The following is a 13045-nucleotide window of genomic DNA, read 5'->3' on the forward strand; positions in this document are numbered from 1 at the left end:
AAGACTACGAAATGGAAGCACAAAACAATTTGTAAACCAACCGGCACACTGTATGTATAAATATGGAAGATGGCTTGATGTTTTTATGTTTTGTTTGTTTATGTTTGTTTTAAAAACCAATAAAATTAAAAAAAATAAAAATTAAACAATAATAATAATAATAATAACAACAACAATAGCATTATTAGAAATACTTTAGTATAAAATCTTTTTTTTAGGGAAGGACCTTAGAACTACAACTCAAAACCAACACCATTTACAAATCTGGTTCATAAATTCAATCTGTTCTTTGTCATTATTATATGTTATTTATAAGTAGACCAGATATAAAATCTGTACTGTATACTCAAAAGCCACCAAGAGTTATATAACCAAAGTAGCATAGAAGTGTTTGCAGTGAATAAAAAGGCAAGCAAGGGAGCAAGCAAACTTATTCTTTGAGGATTGAAAATACTGAAACAATATTTGATAAATATAAAAATATTTCCTTTGAATGATTTATTAGAAACTTTTCCACTAAATTTAACATTAGACTGAGATTAGAATGTTTTGTGGAGATAAAAATGCAGTGCAGTTTTCAACACACACACATACACACAAGATAAAAGTAGAAACATCTTTTCTAAGTTGAGCATCTTTTCTAAGCTTTTTCAGCAATTTGAGAGCAATACAGACATTGCAATCAATCACCAAGTAAACTGCTATGTTGCCAGGGAAAGTTGGAAACATTGTGATGTAATGTTGTTCCAGAAACATTAATGAGGAGAAAGCATTGTTCCAATCAAATGTTTTTAAAAGAAAGATACCTAGTTCATCACATCTATTGCCAATCTGGTATTTAAAGTAAAAAGAAAATTTGTTGAATTCTACATTGTATTTTCTTAGAAAAAAATCATTGACACTAGCAGAGTAAAGTCTGAAAGAGCTGCTGTTGCTACTGCTGTGGTATAGATATTATGCTTATTATTTTAGCAACTTTTAAGAACATAAAAATTCTAGTTAGCTTAATTATGGATTTTCTGCTCACTCATTTATTTAGTTCATCAATAAATGCTTTTTACTTTCCTTCTGTAAAACAAAATATACCATATCTAGAAATCTCTGGCAATTCTCCAAGAACAATATAATATATTTAGATAAATAGACATTTATTAAGCATATAAAACTGAAATTATGGCAGCTAAATGATTTTGATAAAGTTGTTAATGTTCTTATTTATACAAACACACACACACGTACACCCCAACTTTTATATATGAAAAAACACACTAGATATTGTCTTGATGCATTGCATGCACATGATTGAGTTTTGTATCAGTGGTGGGATTCAAATTTTTTTATTACCAGTTCTGTGGCCATGGCTTGGTGGGCGTGACAGGAGAAGGATAAAATCTCCAGTCAGAGGTGATATTTGCCAGTTCTCTGAACTACTCAAAACTTCTGCTACTGGTTCTCCAGAACTGGTCAGAACCTGCTGAATACCACCACTGTTTTGTATGTATTTCAATAAAAAGAAGTCAGCTTGAGAACTCTGAGACTTGAATGATGAACATTTTATCATAATTATTTATAAGGATGATTAATGATTACTTATTAATGAGTAGAGTATGTACTATCTGTGAACTGACATACTTTTTTAATAACACATTTGTATTCACCATAAGAAGAAATAAACACTAGAAAGAATAATAATGAAATTGTGATATGAGCATGCTACCAACAGTACAAATGTGATGTAAAGCTAAACAAATGACTAACTGATGAAGTTTTACAAAAACAAGGCTTCAAAACTCTTGTTATATATAGAGGCGCTTATTATGAAAAGTACACGAAGGAACTCATGAAGTTATTTATTTTTTAGGATTGTTGAAAAATGGTTGGACTGTGTAAGTTGAAAAACATTAAAGTATGAATGTGGTTTGCTCGTGGGAAGAGGCAACATGCACAATATATGCTTGAAGACTACATCTGCACCTGATAACTGGAAGAATATGATTTCTGTTCTTCATTACAAAGACAGCAAGAGTGAGTATAAAAATAAGTTGTGCCTTAACAAGATACTAGCATTATTCCAACTCAAAGGGTGACAATGAGTAAATATGGAGACCCCAGCATGGCTTTCTTCTTGAAAGGACTATGCAGACCAGAGCAGAATTGTGAAAAGGAAAAAAAATGTTGCACATTTGTTAGAGGTTTAGAGAAGGCATAAAATAGGCAATGAATTATGGAATGTTTTGCACAGATATGAAGTTGAAGGTTGATTGCTGGGGGCAGTAAGAGTAATACATTCCAAAAGTAAAGCATGCATGGAAGTAAATGAACATGGATACTTGTTGTCCCATTGCATGTTTAATCTATTTATAGAGAAACATTTAAGAAATTCTAGTGGTAATGTTAGAGATGTTGTGATGTTGGTTGAAAATATGATTGTGGGTTTGTTTAGTTATTCATTTTTTTTATTTATTAGATTTTTGTCCCACCTTTATTGCTTTTATAAGTAAGCCAAGGTAGCAGATATACATAAATACTCCTTCTGCCTCCTATTTTTCCCACAACAGCCCTTATTATACTGAGAAAGATTGACTGGCCCAAAATCACTTAGCCAGCTTTCATGCTTAAGATAAGTCTAGAACTCCCAATTTCCTGGTTTCTAAACCAGCACCTTCATAGAGCACCAAACTGTATTGCTATCAGTGTCATACTGTTGGCTGTGAAAGTGAAGTAATGAATGCTAGAATAGACTATATAATATATAATCTGGAGTATGGAACTGAAAAGTAATATATCAAATTGTGGGGTTTTTTGTTAGCATGTGGTGGAAGCAAAGATGGTTTGCAAAGCTAAAAAGGTGAGGAAAGATATCTGAAATGCTGTGGGTATAAACTATATCTAGCCATGTTCCTTTTATTTTTGTTTCTTTTATCTCATTTCTTCAATTTCTTTGGGTTACTATTTATTACTTCTTTCCTGCAATTTTGTAAATTGCAAAACATTGAAAAAGAATTACATGCATACAAGGGTGGTTTTAAGAGAAAGTAAAGGAAAAGAGAGAGACGTTTAACAGTTCTGCAAGAACTTTGGCTGATGATGACTCACTATCTCATTGCCTCCATGTTCTTTTTGTGATTCAGATGAAAACAGATTAAAACTAATAGGAAAAAATACTTGATACATAAGTGCTGAGACATGTGGGTGGTACATTCTACTTTTGAATTTTTTGTCATAACCAGATTTGACTATGCCAGACCACAGAATGGTATGATTAAGTGGGATTATATAAATGTTCTATCTAAGCTTTTTCCATCTATATCTACATCTACATCTACATCTACATCTCCTCTCTCTCTCTCTCTCTCTCTCTCTCTCTCTCTCCTCTCTCTCTCTCTCTCTCTCTCTCTTATATATATATATATATATATATATATATATATATATATATATATATATATATGTTTTCTGAGGTTCTCGGTATTTGTATGTGATCTTTGGTTGTTGGGTTTTCTCGTAAGATTCAGTGTTTAGGCACGCGATGAAGTCTCATTCTCATCATCAGGCCTCTGTCTTTGGCTCTGCTTTTCAGAGTGATGTGAGGTTGCAGCTGCTTTTTCTTTTTCTACCAATTTTCTCTTAGGATTCAAGGCATGAAGAGTTTTGTAGAATAAAAGAACAGCTCTTTGAATGGTATACAGAAACATTTAAAAGCTACTGAAATGTCTGCAATTTCAAAAGAAAAAGCAGCTGCAACCTCACATCACTCTGAAAAGCAAGAGCCAAAGACAGAGGCCTGATGATGATGAATGAGACTTCATCGAAACGTTGCCTAAACACTTTGAATCTTACGCGGGAGAAAACCCGAACAACCAAAGATCCACATATATATATATATATATATATATATATATATATATATATATATATATATATATATATATATATTTATTTTGAATTGGGTCTATTGATCCATGCATTTTAATAATTGGTTCATAACACAATAAAGTGCAAGGAACTTCCTTGCCAGAATTGCTATTTTCTTCTGAAATAAGTGTTGTGAAATCTGGGGTATCCTTAGGTTACAAATCATCTCAGTCCAGGAGATAGTAACCCATTCCATAACTGAAGACAGAATATCACTATATATATTTGGAACTGAATTCTATGCTGTTCAGCTTTCTTATTGTTCAGTGTTTATGGATGCATATGAAATCTATTGTGGTCTAAGTAGTCTCCATGAAACTGGATGATGTGTAATGCAAGAAGTTTGCAAATGGAGAGCTTGATTTGAAGATAATTAATGTAACAACTCAGCCCTGAACAGAACAAGAGATGCATTCAAGCTACTTCTGCTATTGTCAAGATGCTTTTTCGGTGTCTGGAGGCTACAAGAGCTGGAAGGGAATAAAACAGTCTCAGACTCAATGTGGCCAAGACAAAGTAGATAAAGATCAAAAGTCAAGCAAAACTATTGATATTCTGTCTTCAGTTATGGAATGGGTTACTATCTCCTGGAATGAGATGATTTGTAACCTAAGGATACTCCAGATTTCACAACTCTTATTTCAGAAGCAAATAGCAGTTCCGGCAAGGAAGGTCGGTGCTCCATTTAAAGTCATGTCTGTTGGTCCAGCAGATCCGCTCCCTGCAGTAGGTGACTTTTTTCCTAGTAGAACTGATATTCTCTTGCCAATGTCCAAGAAGATGATCATTACTGAGTTTGGAGATCTGCTTTTTCTTTCTCTTAATCTTTTTTCTTTCAGTTTTATATAACTTGTAATATTATATTCATTTTAATTAGCAGTTTCATATGGTCACCCATTTCAAATACACAATACTGGAGGGCTAACAATTTTTTTAAAAAAGATTTTTAAATAAATATACAAAAATATGTAACATGTAACAGCAAAGAAAAATTTACAAAAACATCAGAACAAATTCAACTTAGCTAGGAGAGAGATAGCAAGATAGCTAGGTAGCTAGGAAGCTAGATAGCTAGATAGAGATAGTAGGTAGGTAGGTGGGTGGGTGGATAGATAGATAGATAGATAGAGATAGATAGATAGATAGATAGATAGATAGATAGAGATAGATAGATAGATAGATAGATAGATAGATAGATAGATAGATAGATAGATAGATAGATAGATAGATAGATAGATAGATATAGATAGATGAGATATATAGTAGAGAGATAGTATAGATAGATAGATGATAGATAGATGATAGATAGATAGATAGATAGATAGATAGATAGATAGATACCGTAGATATACATTTTGCTGAATTCTTTGCAATCCAAGATTCTTGTTAGTCAGAGCAATAAGCTCTTCTCAACAGGGACTTTATTGGTTTGCACAAACCTACCCAGAATAATAAGAAAGCTCCTTCCTAATGAACTGATGGTAAAAACTGCAAATCTTGATATGTTTCAACTGTTTAGCTTAAACAGGGGCTTTTTCCATAAGAGCTCAGCTTGAAACCGTTTTTTATAAAACTTGTGAATTTATCCAGAAACTTCAAGGACTTCAACAAATGTTATATGAGTGCTACATCCTGTTTTGAGATGATACTAAAGGTTAAAATCTTTAAATGAGCTTGCCTATTACCTAAAACCCTTTCTCCAATGTTCTCATGTTAATCTAAAGTTGCCTAGTAACATCTTTAAAGTGCTGCCATTAGTGCTGCCTCAATAAGGAAGAAAGAGATCTCTCTATTAAAGTGAATGCTCCATTGTAGGAAATGAATTATTACTTAGCATTTTCATGTAAAAATGTTCTGTAACTGGAAAATTGGCTTAATCAGCTCTCGACCAGAAAGAAAAGGAAGATGGATTTGTTTTGAAGCACTGTCCCTTTTTCTGCAATGATTAAAAGCTGGTAATCTACAGTCATGAGCCCTTTTGAGCATCCCATGAATTACTCCTGACTCACCTCCATCGAATTCTCTACAAACAGAAATACAATGATTCTATCTGTTGTGAGTTTAAAAAGTTGCTTTAACATCTGCTCCATGTTTCAAATTGCACTCTCAAGCCAGTTGTCTAACACTGACGTCAGAATGCATTAAGCTGCCTCCATCACCTTAATAGAAGAGTCGGATATTCCACAGCAGCTGCACAGATATATTTGGGTTCATATACACAGGAATAAACAGTTCTCAAGAAATTATCTATTATTTAAAGTTCAGCAATTTATTGAAAGTTTGGAATAAACATTCCAGGAAAAGAATCATTTCAAACTTGTCCCGTTGGGCTTCCTTACTGAATGTTTACTTTTATAATGAAGAAAGCACTGAGAAATTTTCTCCATGGCGAAACAATAATCTGTTTAGATTGTAAGATTGCACTATTAACAAAATGAAATTAAGAACTGTTGAGCTTTTTCTTATACAGTGCTCTTTCACATTCAGTTAATTCTAACACAGGTAGTCCCGGCTTAACAACAACAATGGGGAGCCTGGGATTTCCATTGATAAGCAATGCCATCATAAAGCATGAGTCACATGACTACATCACTTAATACTACATTCCCGGCACTCCCCACTCCCAACATAAAGCAAAACTTGCAGGTCATTTAGAAAATATGTCATGTGATAGTAACTTGTGACCACCTGTGGCTTTCCACAAGCAAAGTCAATTGGGAAGCCATTTGGAAGCTGCAAATCCTGGATGGTTGTTTCATATTGAGGTATCTGAATACCGAGCTTCTGGACTGCCAGGACTTTAGCATACTTGGCTGGGAAGTTTGATTCCTATGAATAAGGATTACCTCATCACTAGCTACAGTGGAGTCCCAGGTTGTGAAGGATCATTAGCAAAATATTGTCTCTTCTGGTCAGGTCAGTTTTTATATATCTGTCACAATGCCTGCCCTTTGGAATACCATACCTTGAGACTTGGTGGCTCTGATTATTCCAGCCTTCTCCAAAGCATTCAAGATGTGATGTGTTCCCAGGCTTGGGTGAGTTACCGTTGTATAGAATGGAATAGGGCAGGACAAGAAGCAATGGGTGGAAATTAATCAAGGAGAGAAGCAACGTAGAACTAAGGAGAAATTTCCCGACAGTTAGAACAATTAATCAGTGGAACAACTTGCCTCCAGAAGTTGTGAATGCTCCAACACTGGAAGTTTTTAAGAAGAGATTGGATAACCATCTGTCTGAAGTGGTGTAGGCTTTCCTGCCTAAGTGGGAGGTTGGACTAGAAGACCTCCAAGGTCCCTTCCAACTCTGTTATTGTATTGTATTCTATTCTATAAATACATATGTAGGCAACTCTTTGGTCTCTTTCATTCACTTAAGTACATTCAATAGAATAGTGTCAGTCAGAAAAATTGTCCTACATCTTTTTTCTACCAATTTTTCTTCTTAGGATTCAAGGCATGAAGAGTTTTGTAGAATAAAAGAACAGCTCTTTGAATGGTATACAGAAACATTTAAAAAGCTACTGAAATGTCTGCAATTTCAAAAGAAAATTGTATTTGATTTTATGCATGGTAGTTGATTGTGTGCTTATTGTGGGCTTATAGATAACTTGTTATGCAAGTCTTTATGATGAAAACAGAAAATAAGGCAATTATATATCTGAGAGCTTTTACTGACATGCTGTTAATCTTCAGATAATAACAGAGATTGAAATGAGATTTGGCTATTTAGACAGAAAACAATAAAAGCTCCTAAAGAGTTCAAACAGAGGTTGCTGTCTGGTAAATTAAGTAACTGGCATCTTTATTACAGAAAGTTGTGTAATTTGAAAGCAAGAATGATTGGTAGTCAAAAGTCTGGCAGTTGAGAACTTGAGAATTCTATGAAAGTCAATAGGAAAGTTAAAGGTTTGACTACATGACAAGGAGCAAAAGAAACCTGGACAAATTAGTATAGGAACACAAGTTCCAAAGAAGAAGAATGGTTTACAACAATGGGAGGAGGAAGAGTATGGGGAATGGTATTATACTGTATAATATATACAGGATGCCTTTATATTATACACTTGATATTGCACTAGTGAGGCCACACTTGGAAAACTGCACCCAATTCTGGTCATCACAATACAAAAAGATGCTGAGGTCTTTAAAAAGAGTTTAGAGAAAAGCAACAAAAATGGTAAGGGTCTAGAGGCTAATGTTTCACTTTAATATATCTTATAAAGGGAGCACAACTTATTAAGAAAACTTGCTAGACCAGTGAGCTCCATAAGGACTGAAAACCAGGTGTCTTTTTCTTGATAAAGATGTTATGTCTCAAAGCTCCAAGGCCAGAGATAGTGCTTCGAGGTTTTTGTGATCTGTCCAGACCCAAATATGGTGAACCCCGGATCAGGGCTCAACATTATGTTTTGTAGAATGTCTATTCGTTTTTCAAATAATGAGTATAAATGAAACCAATGTGATAAATGAGATCAATATTTTTGATGGCACGAAGTTTCTCTTCTCTTTTTATTGCTGTTGCTCCAAATCTTTAAAATCAAATTAAAAACTGATATGAGTAGTTCCTCAATTTAAATTGAAATGATGTAAATTGTTTAATGTTTTGAATGCTACTCTAGAAAAGTGGGCATGAATATTGCTGGACTTTCTTCTCATTGATTCAGCATACGACTGTCTAAGCAGTGAGTCCTACTTTTTCCCAACAGATGATCTTTCATTAATGAATAAAAATATAAGGCATTTCTTGTTCAGTTTAAGTGAAGAGAGTTTGTGACACAAAACAGTGCAGTGTACCTTTCAAATAAGGAGCAAATCACCTCCTAACATTAAAGGAAATTTACATATACCCATTTTCTGAAACTATAAACCTATTAACTATATAAAACTATAAACCTATTAAGGCTAATAAATACGGATATAGTTAGCAAAACTATAGGATAATCTCCTTTCTCTTGATCTCCTTTTCTTATCTAAAATACTTACTTTTCATGTCTTACTTGATCTGTCCCCTCGATTGATAAGATTTTTATGGTTTTAAAAATTCTCAATTCAGCTCTTTTTCTCTGTTAACACTAAACAATGTAGTTCAGATTCTCATTTGAATCACTCTGGAACTGCATAATGAAGGACCATGCATTTTAGAGAAGTATTTCTCAATTTTGCAACTTTAAGATATGTGAACCTCATCATATCATATCATGCTGGCTAGGGAATTCTGGAAGTTGAAGTCCACATATCTTAAAGTTGACATGATTGAGAAACACTGCTATAAAGCCATCTCTTAGCTGTAGACGAATTTAAGTAACATGCTTCCTATTATTATATTATTTCCTAAGTAGCTTGATTTCCCTTCATTTATAAATGCTAGCTATGTTATAGTACATAAAAATGGTATTCCTAATGTTAGTGTTTTATTATTATTATTATTATTATTATTATTATTATTATTATTATTATTATTATTATTATTATTATTATTGCTGCTATACAAAACCACCTGTTATCAAACATAAATTTGATGGTGGAGTCTTTCTCATGATTACTCTCAGAGATATGCTAGAACTGTCACCTTGTGAGCTTCATCACTCAACTTTGATTGTTTAAAACCTTGTGTGAAGCTTTATTCTACACCGGCTCCAGATAATCTTGCTGTCAATTTGTTGAACACAGAGAGTTCATGCTATCTGACTCAGAACTTTGATATCCTAATTTCTATGGCATCAACTGCTTTTTGTTAGCAAAAGATTGGGAATATATACAGGGTGTTCCAAAAGTCCATGCCCATAAGTCAATTACAATATGTTTCATAAATTAACATTTTCCCCGTAGGGATGTTGTTGAATTTAGGAATATTCAAAGGCCATCCCTGAAAGAAGTACGGAAATGTTTAGAAGACAATGTCAACCCTTTAAAATAATTGTCTATGAGGCCTTAATTTTGTTCACCCTGTATATAATTAACAAATGCCCTTTTCTCTGGAAAGAAATATAATAAGGGACAAAAGTAACATCATGATAAAATGAAAATATAAAGATCTAGGTCGTCTCCCTGACTACTATATAGATCCTTGCATGCTGATAATATTCTCTGTTTCTTTCAGTAGTCAAGCAGAGGTGGTATTCAGTAAGTTCTGACCAGTTCTGGAGAACCGGTAGTAGAAATTTTGAGTAATTTGGAGAACCGGTGGTAACCTTCCCCCTGGAGTGGGGTGGGAATGGAAATTTTACAGTATCCTTCCCCTGCCATGCCCACCAAGCTATGCCCACTAAGCCATACCATGCCCACCCAGCCGGTAGTAAAAAAAGTTGAACCCCACTACTGTGGCCAGGTTATTAGGCCTGTGGAAATCATCAAAAGGTTTTTCATTTCCACAAAGGTTCAAGTGAAATATCCCTATCAAAATGCTGATGCACAGTGTCCTATTGCAAACAGCAGAGCAGAACAGTCAGATTACTAAGAGCTCTTTTCTAAACATAGGTGTTGAATGTCGTGGGAGTATTTCAGGATCATACAGGTGGAATCATGGCAAGACAAAAAGCATCTTGTCAACCAGTTCAAATTTTTTTCATTTGCAACATGGCAAGATATAAAACTTGAGAATTCACTAAAGCACATTAAAGAAAGAAAACTTTAGATTCCCCCCTCCTTCTTCCTATGAGTTATGCACTAATTTGAATTAAGTAAAAGCAATAAATTATTTTGAGATGCAATCTGCTCAGTGATTTCTCTGCACACAAAAGTAACACTTTGTATCTTAAGTTATATCTAATTACCTGTAGTTAAATTATCCTTAAAATTAATCAAGAGTCTCAGATAAGCATATCTGGAAGTTCTGTTTAAAGTATATTGATCTCTCAAAAGATGACCTTCCTATATGTATGTTTGTATGTAGGTCATATGACAGAATTATGGAGAATGTCTAACTGTTTCATTCTCTCATAAAGAAGAAATATTTTTCAGAAATGACTTGGCAGTAATTCCTTCTTAGAGTGAGAAACCATTGCCCGCCCCCCAATAATCCAAGGTGAGACTAGGATTTAGCTTCTCTTATTTTGTAATCAAATTTGTTAATCACTGCATCATACATACAGTATAAATGAATATTTAAAAGGTGTTGGAAGCTGTTCTTACCAAGGCTTCCAAACCATAATTACGCACACGTCTTTTAAAAACAAGACTTATTTTATTACAATGCTGGGAATTGTTTTCATTTCCAGCCGGAATTAATCTCAAATAGTCCCCTGAGATAAGCACACACCTTTCAGTTCTGTGAAGTGCTACCAAAAACAGAAGTATCAAATGAACTAGAAAAGAAACCAACCAAAGTACAAAAAAACCCCAACTGAAGTACAAAGATCTTTCAGAATGACTCTGAACTGATCAAACTACTTTGCTTCCTGCAAAGGTATCATCATCTTGGCCTTATACCTTATGAGAAGGGCAATTACCTCTCAGCCTTACTCCCAAGTCGCCCCTTTTGTTTCAGCTGCTCTCGCCTTCTAGCAGCTCTGCGCACAGGCACACTAGGAATAGACTCCCTGGGTCCTCTGCCTCACTGCTGCCAGACTCCAAAGGCTCCGAAGGCAGCACCCCACTCCCAGATAGTCCTGGCCCCATCTCTACATCAGATGCAGGACCCTCGTTCAAGTCCTCTCCAGACTCCCTGACTGGTCCCTGTTCTTCCCCACTATCCAATTCTGCTGCCATCTGCACTGGCTGCTGGTGAACCACAACAGAAATCAATGTAAAGGTTAGCTTTTATCATCTTTGGTGAACATGTAAGACTGCCAAGAAGTATTGGGATCAAACATGTTCTTTGATTCAAAAAATATTAAAATGTAAAATTGAACCTAGAAGGCTTTCTTTTAGGTATTGCGGATAAAAAGATTGAAAGAAAATATAGGATTTTGTTTCACACATATAACAATGGCAGCAAGATTTTTTATATGCACAGAGGTGGGAGTGTAAACAATTTCCCACAAATGAAGAATGGATTTTTGAAATTCAGGGAATTGTCAGTGATGGCAAAATTGACTAGTTTGATGAAAGACAAATGCCTATCTAGTTCTGTTTCTATCTGGAGACAACATTTGGACATTTGCTTTAGAAAGATAGTAATAAACTTTTGATTTTAGGATTGAACTATTAGATTTGCTATGCTTATAGAAATATTGTGTATTTTTATTCTAATTATTGGATGTGAAAATTATATTTTTATGCTTGAACCTAGAGCAAGATGTTTGTAATATATAATTTTAATGTTATCTTGATCGTTTTACTGTATATTTTTTAATGATGTTTTTGTGTTTTTGTTTTAGCTTAAAGTAAGACTCATGTCAGGATTCCAGCAGTTACCCCCATTTAAATCATCAGTCTCAAGCCAAACTTCCAAAACTTAAAAAGGATTTATTGGGAGTTAACATGCCGGCACTGCCTGGATATAGTCGACTCTGAGACACATAATTCATTCTCACCCTTGACCCTGGTTTTTCCCCCACTCCCTGGGTGTATCATAATTCATATTCTCCAGTGGGACACATCCATAGCCAAGAGTCATCAATCATGCTCTCCAGTTACAATTTTGCATGGCAGAAACTTCAGTCACCTAGTTACTATTTTTGAAAACATTTATGGAATGCAGTTTCAGTTTTGCAAACTGCTGCCCTTCTCCCCCCTCCCTTTCTGTTGGCAACTCTAAAAAGACCAGAAAAATATTTTATGAGTTGACAACTTACTTTTCTATATATTGGTACCTGTACTGAAGAAATTCTGAAGACAGTCCCCCCACTCTGTTTAAAAGTTTTCCCTTTCTGATTCACTCCTCACCAAATTTTTCCCTTTTGTTATTTGTATTTATTCCTTGTTCAACTAATACATATTGCCAACCTTTCTATTACACAAAATAGACTGAACTGATGTTGATAAAAGAAACTTGGAAAGCAGTCAAGAAAGAAAACTTAATATCTCAAGCAAGTTCTAAAAAGGAATTGGTCAAATACAAATTTCTATTGGGGAGGATATGATTGAGATAAAGGAAGGAGGGAGAGAAGGAGGGAAGGAGGGAGGAAGGGTTAGAGAGTCAAGAATAAATTGTTCCAAAGGCAATCCTACTTTGGATGTAGTTATTA

General features: G+C 34.5%; 1 long non-coding RNA gene across 1 annotated transcript in view; it reads right to left on the minus strand.

The window, feature by feature from the left end:
• LOC148126907 (uncharacterized) overlaps positions 1–13045 on the minus strand; it is a 79205-nt gene that overhangs the window by 64072 nt on the left and 2088 nt on the right. The gene's annotated exons all lie outside the window — the stretch shown is intronic.

Source organism: Pseudonaja textilis, chromosome 2, assembly GCF_049901715.1.
Source record: "Pseudonaja textilis isolate UNSWEBS1 chromosome 2, rPseTex1.2, whole genome shotgun sequence".
Taxonomy (NCBI): Eukaryota; Metazoa; Chordata; class Lepidosauria; order Squamata; family Elapidae; genus Pseudonaja; species Pseudonaja textilis.